We start from the raw sequence: 12,296 nt of genomic DNA on the forward strand, positions 1-12,296 counted from the left end.
GTTAGTGACAGATGCGATTTGACCCATTAGCACAATCACGGTTACGTCTCGTCTATCTCCTCTTCTTCGCTCTTTCCTCTCCTTCTCTTTGTATCTTCTAACATAACGCGACTAACGGAACTCGCGGACGCAGACCGGAAAAGAGCACCGCACTTCAGGATGCCGACGCGTGCCATATCGCTCGACTTGTCCCGTATGTCCATATACGAAGATCTACGGAGTTCAACATTGCCTACAACGATCCTTTGCCGACGATAATTCTCAGATCCTCGTACGGAATAGAGCCAAGAATGGGCAAGGACTTTTCGTTCTCGCTCGGCACGCGTATCATGTCTAAAGTTGCATACAGAGTATCCCGGAAGCATCGTCGTATCGTTTAGTTGATTTATTTAATTTGCAATAATTAAATTTGAAAAATCTATAATCTTAAGCAATATATATTTAAATCAAATAATTTATATCCTGAAAATCTCTTTAATTGTATGATAAAGTAATAAGTGTTATAAATGGAAGAATCTTATGTAAAGTTTGGAAAATAAAAATGAAGCTTTTCTTATTCCATTCGTGATTAACAACGTTTTAAATCTCAAATTTGACTCGCTAAAAAATTCCTCAACCCTCTACAGTCACGCGGAAACAACTCATGAAAAATTCAGATCTCTCCTCGTTTCTTTCTCTAACAAATAGACGAGCGAAGCCAAAAGGATTAAGTGCATCTCATCAAGCGGTCGGTCCGGTTCGTCGAACCGAATCGCAACGATCGGCGCACAATGACTCTAACGAGCCGCTGTAAAGGCCCTGCCGATGTCTTCTCTTTCTCTCTCTCTTTCCTTCTCTCTCTCTCTCTGTCTCTTTTTTTTTCGGTAGAGATTCGGAATGAAATCGAACACGTGAGAGAGAGGTTAATGCACCCTCCAGAAGATACCCCAAAATGGAACGCCGCGTAGGATGACGCCCTTGCGGACGCCTACGCGATCCTGTCGCGACCGTCCAGGACCAAGTTAGCGAGCTGGCAAGCACCTGAATGGCTACGTTGAATTTCTAAGAAAAAAATGGACATAATCTCTTTCGCATTCTTCATCGCAAAAGGGATGGCCTTGTTAGTCGACGCGCTGAGATTTATCGACTTATCGTTTGTTACGAGAAGGAACCAGCTCGTCTCTCACACGCTGAATAGATATCCGCTCTTGTGACAGCGGGTGATAATGTATAGCCGGATGCTGTTGAAAGTCGACCCAAGACGTGGAAGATAAGGATCCAAAGGATTCGTTTTGTCCTTTTGTGAGTCTCGCACAGTCGCGTCTAAGCGAATAGAGAGTTGAAATGTAGTTGACCTTCGTTAAAATTTCGACGGCTTCTATCCGCGGAAGTTTTATTTGTTGATTATTATTCTTTTCAGTTATTATTTACTTCTCTTCATTATTCAAATTTCAAGAATGGCCTTGAGGAGATTTATCTGCAAAGTATAGAATAAATAAATAATAATAAGAAAAAGATTGTTATAAGATGGTAGTAGATACATTAATTTTTTAACAATGAAAATTAAATGATCGCTCGATTCATCAAGAACTTTTATTATTTATGCCATTTAATATTATGAGTTATAATATTTAAATATTTTTTTGCTTTTTTATTTTAATCAATATTATTTTCAATATCTATGAGTATTGGCTATTTTCAGTATCTATGTGCAATGACTTGAATTCATTGCTTCGCCTTCGTCAGAAAGCCAGCAGGCTGTTGTGTCGAATAAGGTCGCTCACCTCTGGGCAACCTCGGAAAGAAGGGACTGGCCCTCACGGTCAAAGATCTCGCTTAGACCTTTTGGCCTGGTCCGAGTTCTTATCTTAACTAATGAATCTAACAATAAGATACGGGGTGCGCTACAAATATCGACGAGCAAAAAAAGAACAAGGTGCGAGAAGTGCGATGACCGAAGAATAACAGCCGAAAGCTAGAATTTCACCTTGTCGAGAGCGCAAATTAGACGCTCGACCGACAGAAATATAACTAACGATCATCTCAAGAAAGAGAAATCTGACAGACAGCGGTCTGCCATACATCTTGCTACTCGACAGCTCGTCCAAGAAAATTAAAAAGTTCGCGATAAGACTGATTGCCAATTAATCTCCGGTATAATTAGAAATTATAGACATTGCTCCAAATTAGGTCTCCATATACCATGTTTAATAATCACGCCAAATATTTATACAATCGCGTAATTATTCTCGCGTCAACGTGATTCGTTTCGCATCGTCAACCTAGAAAATTGTTAGACCGACTACACTCCCAGGAAGGACAACATAGCGCACACGAAGTTTGTGCATCACGTTCAGGTCACTGGTGTACGAGAAGACCGTTATGAGTCAGTATGAGCCCAGGGGGAAGGCATTATGCATAGCTGCGGGCGTAATCCTGACTTCCAAGAAACGATCGCTCATTGATCCCGGGTCTCCCTCCTGTTTCGACGACACAGGTCACGTCTGCATAACGGTCCCCCGCAAAAGACACGTGCCTCTAAACCGCGCTCGCCGACTAATCAACCTGACGCCGACTGGTGGAAACCGCTATTGTGATCGAACGATTTTCTCGCGATTGACGCGACTGTCTTACGGTAACTCCTTTCTCAACATAATCCGCGAAATAAAAAACAAATTGATTAGATTATTTTTATCGGTCGTCTTATCGAAGAATATAATCCTTGCTTGTATTCAGATGGATCCGATATAACAAGATTTATGGTATCTCGCTAATTTTATCCGAAACAACGTCTTGCGAGTTAAGCGAATCTCCCGATGAAGAAAACTAGAATTTATCGTTACAAGACGACACATTGATGTCTTTAATATTTTTTTTATCTGCAACATAGAATGCATCCTCGGAAAAACTCGTACTCCTTGACACGCGAGAGTGTGTCTCAATCCGCAGGTTTTCTCGTCGCGATCATCGTTTAACGTATAGTCGGTCAAGGAATATAATCATCGCAACGGCACGCGGTGGCTTGTTCGTCGTGTAATTTATGAACGCCAGCAATAAAGTAATGTAATCTTAATAGTCCGTCGTTACCTCATGAATCATCAAATCTCCGAGTTTATTGACGCGAGCGCAATTACGTTCCGCCAAACGCTTGCGAAATCACATGGAGGAGAACTTTAATTAGACTATCAACGCTCGCACGCCCGTATAATGTCTCTCTCGTTGAAATAAACTTTCGCTGTTCCATGCGGTCTACGGCTACTAGACTACTCGATTTTAGCGCTCGTTAAAATTTTGCATAATGCGCTACTGACCGGCTGTCGTCATAGAGAGAGAGTCCGTCTCACCGATACATACAATCGCGTATCGAAAGCAACGGTATTCCATCGCTTTTCCCATCGTTCCTCGTACGTACAGCTCGGACAGACTTCTGACGGCGACTACGCTAGGAATGATGTATAACGTGTCACGACATAATGGGTCCTCTGTGCGTCTCTATCCGCGCAGCGCGAAACGATTCATTACTCGTCAATCGTGACAATAATACACTCGAAGAATGCAAATGAAATCAAAATATATGCTTTAATACTAATAATTTTTATACTTAAAAGTTGCATACAAAAATTATTTTTAATAATCGGACAATATCTTTTTATAGATCAAGTATCTAAAGAGATGAATAATTGATATAGATTAGGAAAATATTAATTATTTAAAATTATATTTGTTCTGAATATTATAATTACTTAAAGAATTTATGAAACTGTTATTAATTAAAAACTTGAATACTTTGCGATATAATAATAGATTATTGCTGGCAAGATATTAATGCTAACGAGTTTGCGTATGATAGTTTGTAAATTGGAATACGGATGTGAATTCTAACGGCACGTGCGTCCCGCCTATCGAACCCGCAAAAGCGTTCGATTCTGTGGTTACAGATTACGTTCCTGCAATTTAACATTGATTTGTACGCAAATAGGAGAAAAGGAAAAGACGAAGCATGGGAATTTCTATTGAGAGTCCCTCTAGAGCGGAATTGATGCGTGTATGATGTTCGCGATCCGCAGAATCACCATCAAGTTACAGTTACTTGCTGCCTGCTGAAGCAGGCGTCGCCAATTGATATCGTGCGATTATGTTAGCGATCGCTTGACAATCTGGAAACTCGTGAGTCGCGCTGATTTACACAATGTGCTCTTTTTGTCAAATTCCAACATAATCGGTGAGTCGTGAGCGAGCGAATGTCTGACATTGTAAAGAGCAAGAAAGAGAAAAGAAAAAGCGAAAAGAATTTACATTCATTATAAATCACAATGGACTTTCTCGAGAAAGAAATTTGACTATCGTATAATTAAAAATGTTACGTAATTAATAAGGAAAGTAATTTTCGCAGAAAATAGATTTTGTAAAAATGTCAAAATGCAAGTCGTTCCAATGATAAATCGCTCGATTCAATCACATCGATACTCAGTTTCAGTTGTATATAGTTGTATGTGCATAGATGCTGCAATAGTTACTGAGATGAAACGCACGTACGAAACAGTTAAAAGATAAACTTTACTCGATATTTTGATTTGCATCTGATTATATTGCACCGCAATTATATCTCGTTCGTTCGGTATTAAATATTTAGGACCATTACATAAATAATAACTTTATTTTCCACAGGTGGTATTGCGTTCGAGGTATTCGCGCGTAAAAGTCATCACAGTCGGTGGCTTTGCCGTAGATGCGTGAGAAAGGCTGGTTTCTCTTATTAGAATTTTGCCATTTGCCATTGCGGTCTATGATTTCTGTCGTTATCGCGAATCGATCACGAGCGATAGTTATTTAAGAAGTAGAGCGGACGCGTAGAAACGCAGATGTTGATTACGGTTATCCGGGAATAACGATGCGCGTTTATGATGGGAATATCCCTGAATATTGCTATACGCACTATTATAATGGTCCGATCGCGTATCGTGTCGCTAGTTCCTCGACTAAAATATTGTTTCTTTCCCTTAACGATTCGTCAAATACACAATAGAAATATCAAAGAAATATATTTTTTAATAATATTAAAATATTTATTTATAATAATTTCTTTATTAATAACTGATTTCATTTGTAAACGAAATTTCTTTGTAACGATTGAACCTTAACGTACGATTAAAGATACCTTTTCAGCTATACGAGCCTGCATAAATGTGATTCAAAATGAAAGAAATTTTTTACATGCGACGCGAAATTCGCCTCGTTTCTCTCGTTTCTCAACCGAGCGGCATCATTAGCCGAGACAATCCACCGTCCGATTTCCTCTTCTCGTTTACGGGCCGAAGAGGAGAAGATACTCCCGAGTTTGGACGTTCGCGCGACGCCCCATCCCCCGTCAAGTCCCGGCCTTACTATACCGGGCGAGAGGCGACGACGGCGGCGCGGTCGCGCAGTTACCTGGTACTTTGTTCTCGGTTCCCGGTACGTCTTACCCGCGATCCTCTACATACTGGCTCCCCTCTCGTCCCCCACCTTCCCGGGTCCGCAGCGACGGCGGCTGCCGCATCCGGAGCGATGGGGATACCGAACGAACGGCGAGTTCGACGACCCGAACGGTGGGTCCGAGCTTGCTCGCGCCCGATACGACGCGTTATTCGAATGCGGATCTCGGCTCGGGCGAGGCTCGTCGCGGACCGACCGACACAGCCGTTATCCATCTTGCCGCGGGATTCCGCGATTCGTTAACATTCCTCCGAATCGGTCCTTTCGCCGACGCGAGCCTTCGCGATGGGGACCGGCTGGCTGCACGTGGCCGCAGCTCCTGTGGCAGACAGGACGTTACCCCGTCGACTGCAGATGGTCGTTCGTTTCGACGGATAAGAAGCTATTCGACATATACGTTTGAATACATACAGAAAGAGAATATTTGTCTCGTACAAAGCTTTTCACCACTTTGGTTTTCATCTTTATGAATATATTAATATTTCATTTATTAAATAAAAAAAATTTATATATATATATATATATATATTTCTCTTGGTATATTATTTATATTATATTATAAAAAAATAATAATGTATATTAATATGTAAATTAATACAATATTAATGTGACCTAATGTAATTTGACCTAATGTAATAATTATCATATTTATAGTTTTGAGAGAAAATGACAATTATTGACATTTTCACAGCGTCTAACATCATTCTTTAACAGGTCTAATTTTAATTGAAATTATTGATTAGTGATTTTTATTTAAAAGCCGAATTCCATTTATTTTCAAGATTAAAGAAATTACTCGATGCAGAATCGACTGAAAACTATTTTCAGATACTTCGTACCTGTCTTTAGCGATACGACTCTTCTACAAAGTGTTGTCGTACGTGTGTTTTGCGTTAACTTTTTTAATCGACTGCGTAAATTTACCACGGAGGAGACGATCGAGCGCACATCGTCGCGATGAGAATATATACCATCGTTAGACGAGATACCGCGACTCAAACCAATTGAAGTCGACGTGATTCACGTATGTTCCAGCGCACTTGGTGCATTTAACCTGCGCAAAAAAAAAGAACAAAAAAAATTCTGTTTACTTAACTCACTACGACCGAGTCTCGCCCATGCATGTGTTCTCTCTCATCCAAATCGAGATCGTTCGGTATCTCGGAATCCCAAGTACCTCGCGAGAGGTACCTACCTTCGAGATTGTCGTGGAATATGTTTTGACATTAGACCTCGGGGAGGCTGATAAAAAGAAGAAAGATAAAACGAATGCGCGATCGGTACTCGCGTTACTCGCGAGTACTCGAAGAAGTCCGGCCTTTCGATTCTCGTTCGTGTCATCGTCGATTCGATCCGGCGGCGATCTAACAACCGCGCTGGTCGTTAAGCCTAAACTGTTTGCGTTCGATTAACTTGAGCGCATTCTTCTCCCCCATCCTCGTTCGTGGATCGCGGTAAACTGGTTCCGCCGAGGGTCGTAAGAGCACGAAAAGGGCGGCCTGGGGCCCGGATTCTATTACGCTCCGGTCTCGCGCAGGAGTGTTCGCGATGCTCGCATTAATGTGAAAAAGGACGATCCAGATTCACTTATTGCGGAGATATAATTTAGCAATGATTGCGCGCTCGGAGGCCGGCCACGCTTGGAACGAATTACTTTGCTCCCACTGCGATTTTTTTCCCTCGTAATTAAACGTGATTATGGAGGGTGTCTGCAAGAGATTTCTTTGTATCACAGATATATACTATAGCGAAAAGGATGGTGAGAAGAAAGAGCGATCGCTATTTATGATCTTTGAGTCATTATATAGATATTTATTCTATTTCTCTATCGAAATCGCTTCGCTGTTTAATTATAATTTTAATTGCGAGACTAACGTTTTAATTGAATCATCTATTAATTATTATGACTTTTGATGATTCTTGATATTTTGTTACCGTTCCTTTTAAAAAAATATCAGTGATTTTCTTTTCCAAAGTTATAATTTGCGTATGAAGCTCTATAATCACAGCCTTTCTCGAATATATTTGGATAGTCAAAATTTCTATCCATTACAAACCATTAGGAGGAATTATGGCAAGCGTCACGTTTCGATGCGTGTAATGACCATGTTGATCTCGAGACGTGCGAGTAAAAACCGACACACCGACGACGCCTTAAGCATATATTTATGTCAGCATTAAGTTACCCCCCAAGAGAAAGAGAGAGAGGAGAATTTTGCCGCGGGTGCGTGTTATGCTTGGCCATTGCACGCGGTGCGTGCACGCAGGATTCGTGCGGGAGGGTAAAAGCAGCGGTTAAAGTAATTGTGGTAGATGCGTGGTCATGAAGTCCTGGTTTCATGAAATTGTCGCGCCCATCGAATAAACTCGGTAATTGGTGAATCATAGATGCGCTAAAAGGAAAAGAAGAAGAAGGAAAATTCTTGGCAATGAAAATCTTTTTCATTGAAAATGTGCCATTGATAAATGGCCAATTCGATGTAGGTACGTCCGCCATTAGACTCTTTTATTACAAGAACGGATCTATTGAGCAAACTAATGAGTAAAGAAAGTAGAATACGAGATATTGGTAGTTGGTATCAACTCCGTAAATGTTTAAAATAAATTCTTGAACAGAAAAGATTTTAAATTTTTGATTTTCATTGGAAACCATAAAAAATATATTTAATATTTTAAATACATTTGTCATTTTAGTACAAAAATAAATGACTTGTGGATCTTTTTTACTTTACTTCTTTCTTATTTTTACTTTCTTAGTTTTAATAAAAGAAATGCTAGACTATTAATTTGTTTTTAATTTGTTTTTAATTTGGTCGTCGCTCCTAAACTGAAGGAGCGCGAGGACTCGTATGCTTGTCCCGTCTATGTAAAATAGAGTATCGATTTATTGAAAATACATATGTGGGTTCGTATTGTTCATATTAAAAGTTATCGCCAAGCTATGCCGGTATCGTTGCAGACGATGAGAAAATATCGTGATTCACCTTTAATCCTTTGAAGGCTTCTGGCACATATGTGTATCACTTTGTATATATTGACTGATGTTAGAAATTCATATATAAAATACATATATAAAATGATATGTATAGTGACTCTTAAATAACAATGAAATATATTAAATATATTTAATAATAATTTCATTTAAACACAAAAATTAATAAGGTGGTAATTAATAACAGTATACAATTTTGAAAATATATCATTTTTTTCATGAAATGATCTGCTCGGAATGTGTACACATATTCTTTTTTTTTCTCTCGTCGAAATAAGCTATCGCATCGGAAGGATGAAACACGTCTCTAGGAAGGATCGGGTGATATCTATCGAGTCATGTCCGACCCTTATTCGACTCTCGTATCAGCTGGACGCTGTCACCGTGACAAAGCCGATAAATCGCCGGATCGGTGCGATAGAGAGGAAGCGCGCGGGGAGGAAGCGGCGGCGGCTAGCGAATTTCGCATGGGCGTGCCGATGCCATAAAGCTTTAAAATACGATGTTCCCGCGGTGGACACGTTAATTGCTACGTGGAACGGTTCGGATGAAAGGAGCGTTTGATAAATTGCGCTGTTAAGGCATCGTGTTCGAGTGCTCTCTCGCGCAACGTTATCCACGCGGCATTCCGCTACGCGTGTATTATATATCTTGTGCGTCTCGCAACTCGCTCGCCCCGATATTTTTTGGGCTTTGATAAATCATTCGTCGAGGAACCTCGATCCGAGGAACTCCGCTTCTACCGCAACACACGCGTTACGCAAGGATCGGCCTTGACGCGGCTTGTCAAGGCCGTTCTTCGTTTTCTATTTTAACGTTCTTACGAGAATATAAGAGAAAAAAGGGAATAAATTTTTGTTTTATTTTGTTATAATTTTAGACGGCAAAAATAAATGTATATATTATAATTTATAAAAATATTTAAAAAATGCATGAAATAGAACATATTAATTTTGTTCTGTTTTTTGAATCTTCATTATTCTTTCTTAGGTTTTCAGAATTATTCAGGAAGATCTGTGTGTATTTTCTCTTAATATATTCAGAAATTATAATTAGAAAGAGCTGTATAAACGAATCGAAATTAAAAAACCAATTAAAATCGTTCATTATCCCAAGTATTTGTTGAATATATATTGACAATTTTTTCCGTCATTCTTCCAATTTCTTTCGGTCGAGGAAAAGAACTTCGACTAATTGAGAATTCTTATACGAGCATGGTAGTTAAGTGCATACTGGCAATACGGCAGACGATGTTGTGTGGCCGAGCATGCGTTGAATGCATAACATTTTTATCAGATCGGTAGGAACGTGCAGGCAGTCTGTGCACACGTGCAATCATGGAATATCCCAAACCCGAACGGAAGGATTCAAGGTCACGTGCACGAAGGAGTGCAAAGTCCGAGGCATTTTACACATTCTTATGCACTACATGGCCCTCATCCCCGGCGTTAAATGTGGCTACCTGGATGGATGTTTTTTGTAGGCTCCCATGATTAGATAGGTGAAGTTCAAAACATATTATTCACTCGCCGTGAATTATCTATTTGTTAGTTAACGACGAGAAAACAGGTATTAGCATTGGGACCGAGTTGAAATCGTCGTCAAATATAATGGCAGATTCCTTCGAATACGATGTTTGCTTTCTAAATGCAAATCGCCGTTTTATTGCTATAAAATTGCGCACAATTTCACAATGTTATGTTATAGGGGATATAGATATAAAAAATAATTTGGTATTTTACATCTTGCATTATTTAATAATCAATGAATATTGTGTGCATAGAAATTTTAATAAACGAATAATATCTAATAATCAAAGTTTTTACCTTTCCTTTATATATTTTGCGAAATGCGACTAATAAATCTTGCAACTCAACATTTTCTCCATTTCAAAAGAAGAATATCTTTGAAATATTTCAAAGATTTCAGAGTTACAATTTAGTAGTTGTCTCATCAATGCAGTGGCGTCATGATAGCACGGGTTATTAAATTTTCTGCATCGGTTAGCATTTCAGTTTTCACCTGCAATCTCCGCTAAAATCATGACGACGTGGCAAATGATGAGGTGAGAGGGCGAAAAGTTGCGGTGGATGACGAAGACGTTGACGTACGGTGTTTACTCATTAATAAGATTCCTCACACAGGCGGTGGTTCGCCGACGACGACGAAACCGAGGTTAATAAGCATTGTGCGCTGTGATAGCAGCTTCAAGTATCCATCGGTTAAGGTCGTCGCGCGCCTCTCAGCATCAGCTTTACCGGTAAAATTCCGATATAATAGAGATGACCTATGATTTGTGCGATGACGTAACGACTTCCTAGACTTCTAATAAGCGTCTACGAGCGCGCCAAGAAACCCCACCAGTTAAATCGCCATCGTCATCGACGCCATGCACACGACAGATGCGACGAGAGGCGTTGTCGAACTCACCTCAAGATTTTATCGACCAGTGAAGTGTATATTATATAAATTCAAGTACACAGGTTTGAAGTAAAGATGAAAATAAGGAAAGTATTGCAAAAATGGACCAACAAAGACTCTCCGCAATAAACAATGTTTCTTTTAATATATGATGGCTTTCTTATATTTTATTTTGGGGAAAATATAATATATGTTCATCTTATATAGAGAATTATTGCTGAAAAAAAGAATATATTCTACGTTTATTGATATATTCTTTTTGGACGATTTTTAAGTAATTGGAATAAAAGATATCGAATCATACTCGCCATTGGTATCGTTAACGATTGACTAGAAGCGGATCGAAATACTGATGAAGACCACAACGTCGATCATAGAGTAATGAAGTATAATTGAACGCGGCGCGATTACTGTCTAACCGCCTTCACCTACGACCCTACGCGTTCTCGTAGGTCAGCGACTTCATCAACTTTCTTCGTCGACGAACATCTTGTCGAGAACTTTGCGAGCCAAATAGATTACAGCTTGTTAAAGGACGTGTGTGCTCCATGCTAATAATAATCGAACATTTTCTTCTTACATTTTACCGCATATTGACGTTCGCATGCGGATCATTTCGCTCGTGATACGCGGGGTTATATTTAAATATGTATACCTATATTTATACATTTTTTCATGTTGAGTATAGAATGTATATTGGCCGTCACTTTCCAGCGACAGCGAGTAATTATCGGCGGAGAAGCTCGTTCAGGACAAGGCCAACGATATACTTATTAAGGCATTTGTAAATGAACTATGGTATTCGAAATTCGCGGATCGGACAGTTTGCTCTTGAGTATAACCAAAGGAGTCTTACCGCTTCAATCAGTCCCGCCGGCCGTAACTGTATATTATCGAATAAATTGGACAAAGAATCGCCAACAAGATCGAATCTCGCCAAGTAGATTCTTACATGCGTCGCGCGCGTACAATTTGTCAGTGAAATATTGCAAATACCTGGATAAATGTTGGCGAGGGCATCATCGCAAAAATACCAGAGTCTTGCGATTGCCGACGTTAGAAGAGTGTATGTGAATGGCAGATAGTAATTATCTTATAAAGTTATAAAAGCCGCATCACTTAGGCTGCTGATTAAACCGAACTGCTGAGATATATCTGCGATTCTTTACAACTAACATGCCGATATGGGGCTAACAATATGCGGATAATGCACGAAATAAATGTCTTGCTCAGAAGATCATGGTCGCATAATGTAAATTCTCTATTGAGATTATATTGAAATGAAAAATGATTGATTCATTGCTACCATTTCACATGTGATGATGTAAATAATATAAATAAAAATTTATCATATATAAAAATATTTGTATATTATCTCTTTCAATACTTATTGTTTATTTATGTGTGTTATTTTTTCCTTCGATATTCT

The sequence above is a fragment of the Camponotus floridanus genome, unplaced genomic scaffold, assembly GCF_003227725.1.
Source record: "Camponotus floridanus strain SB8 unplaced genomic scaffold, Cflo_v7.5 scaffold15, whole genome shotgun sequence".
Classification (NCBI taxonomy): domain Eukaryota; kingdom Metazoa; phylum Arthropoda; class Insecta; order Hymenoptera; family Formicidae; genus Camponotus; species Camponotus floridanus.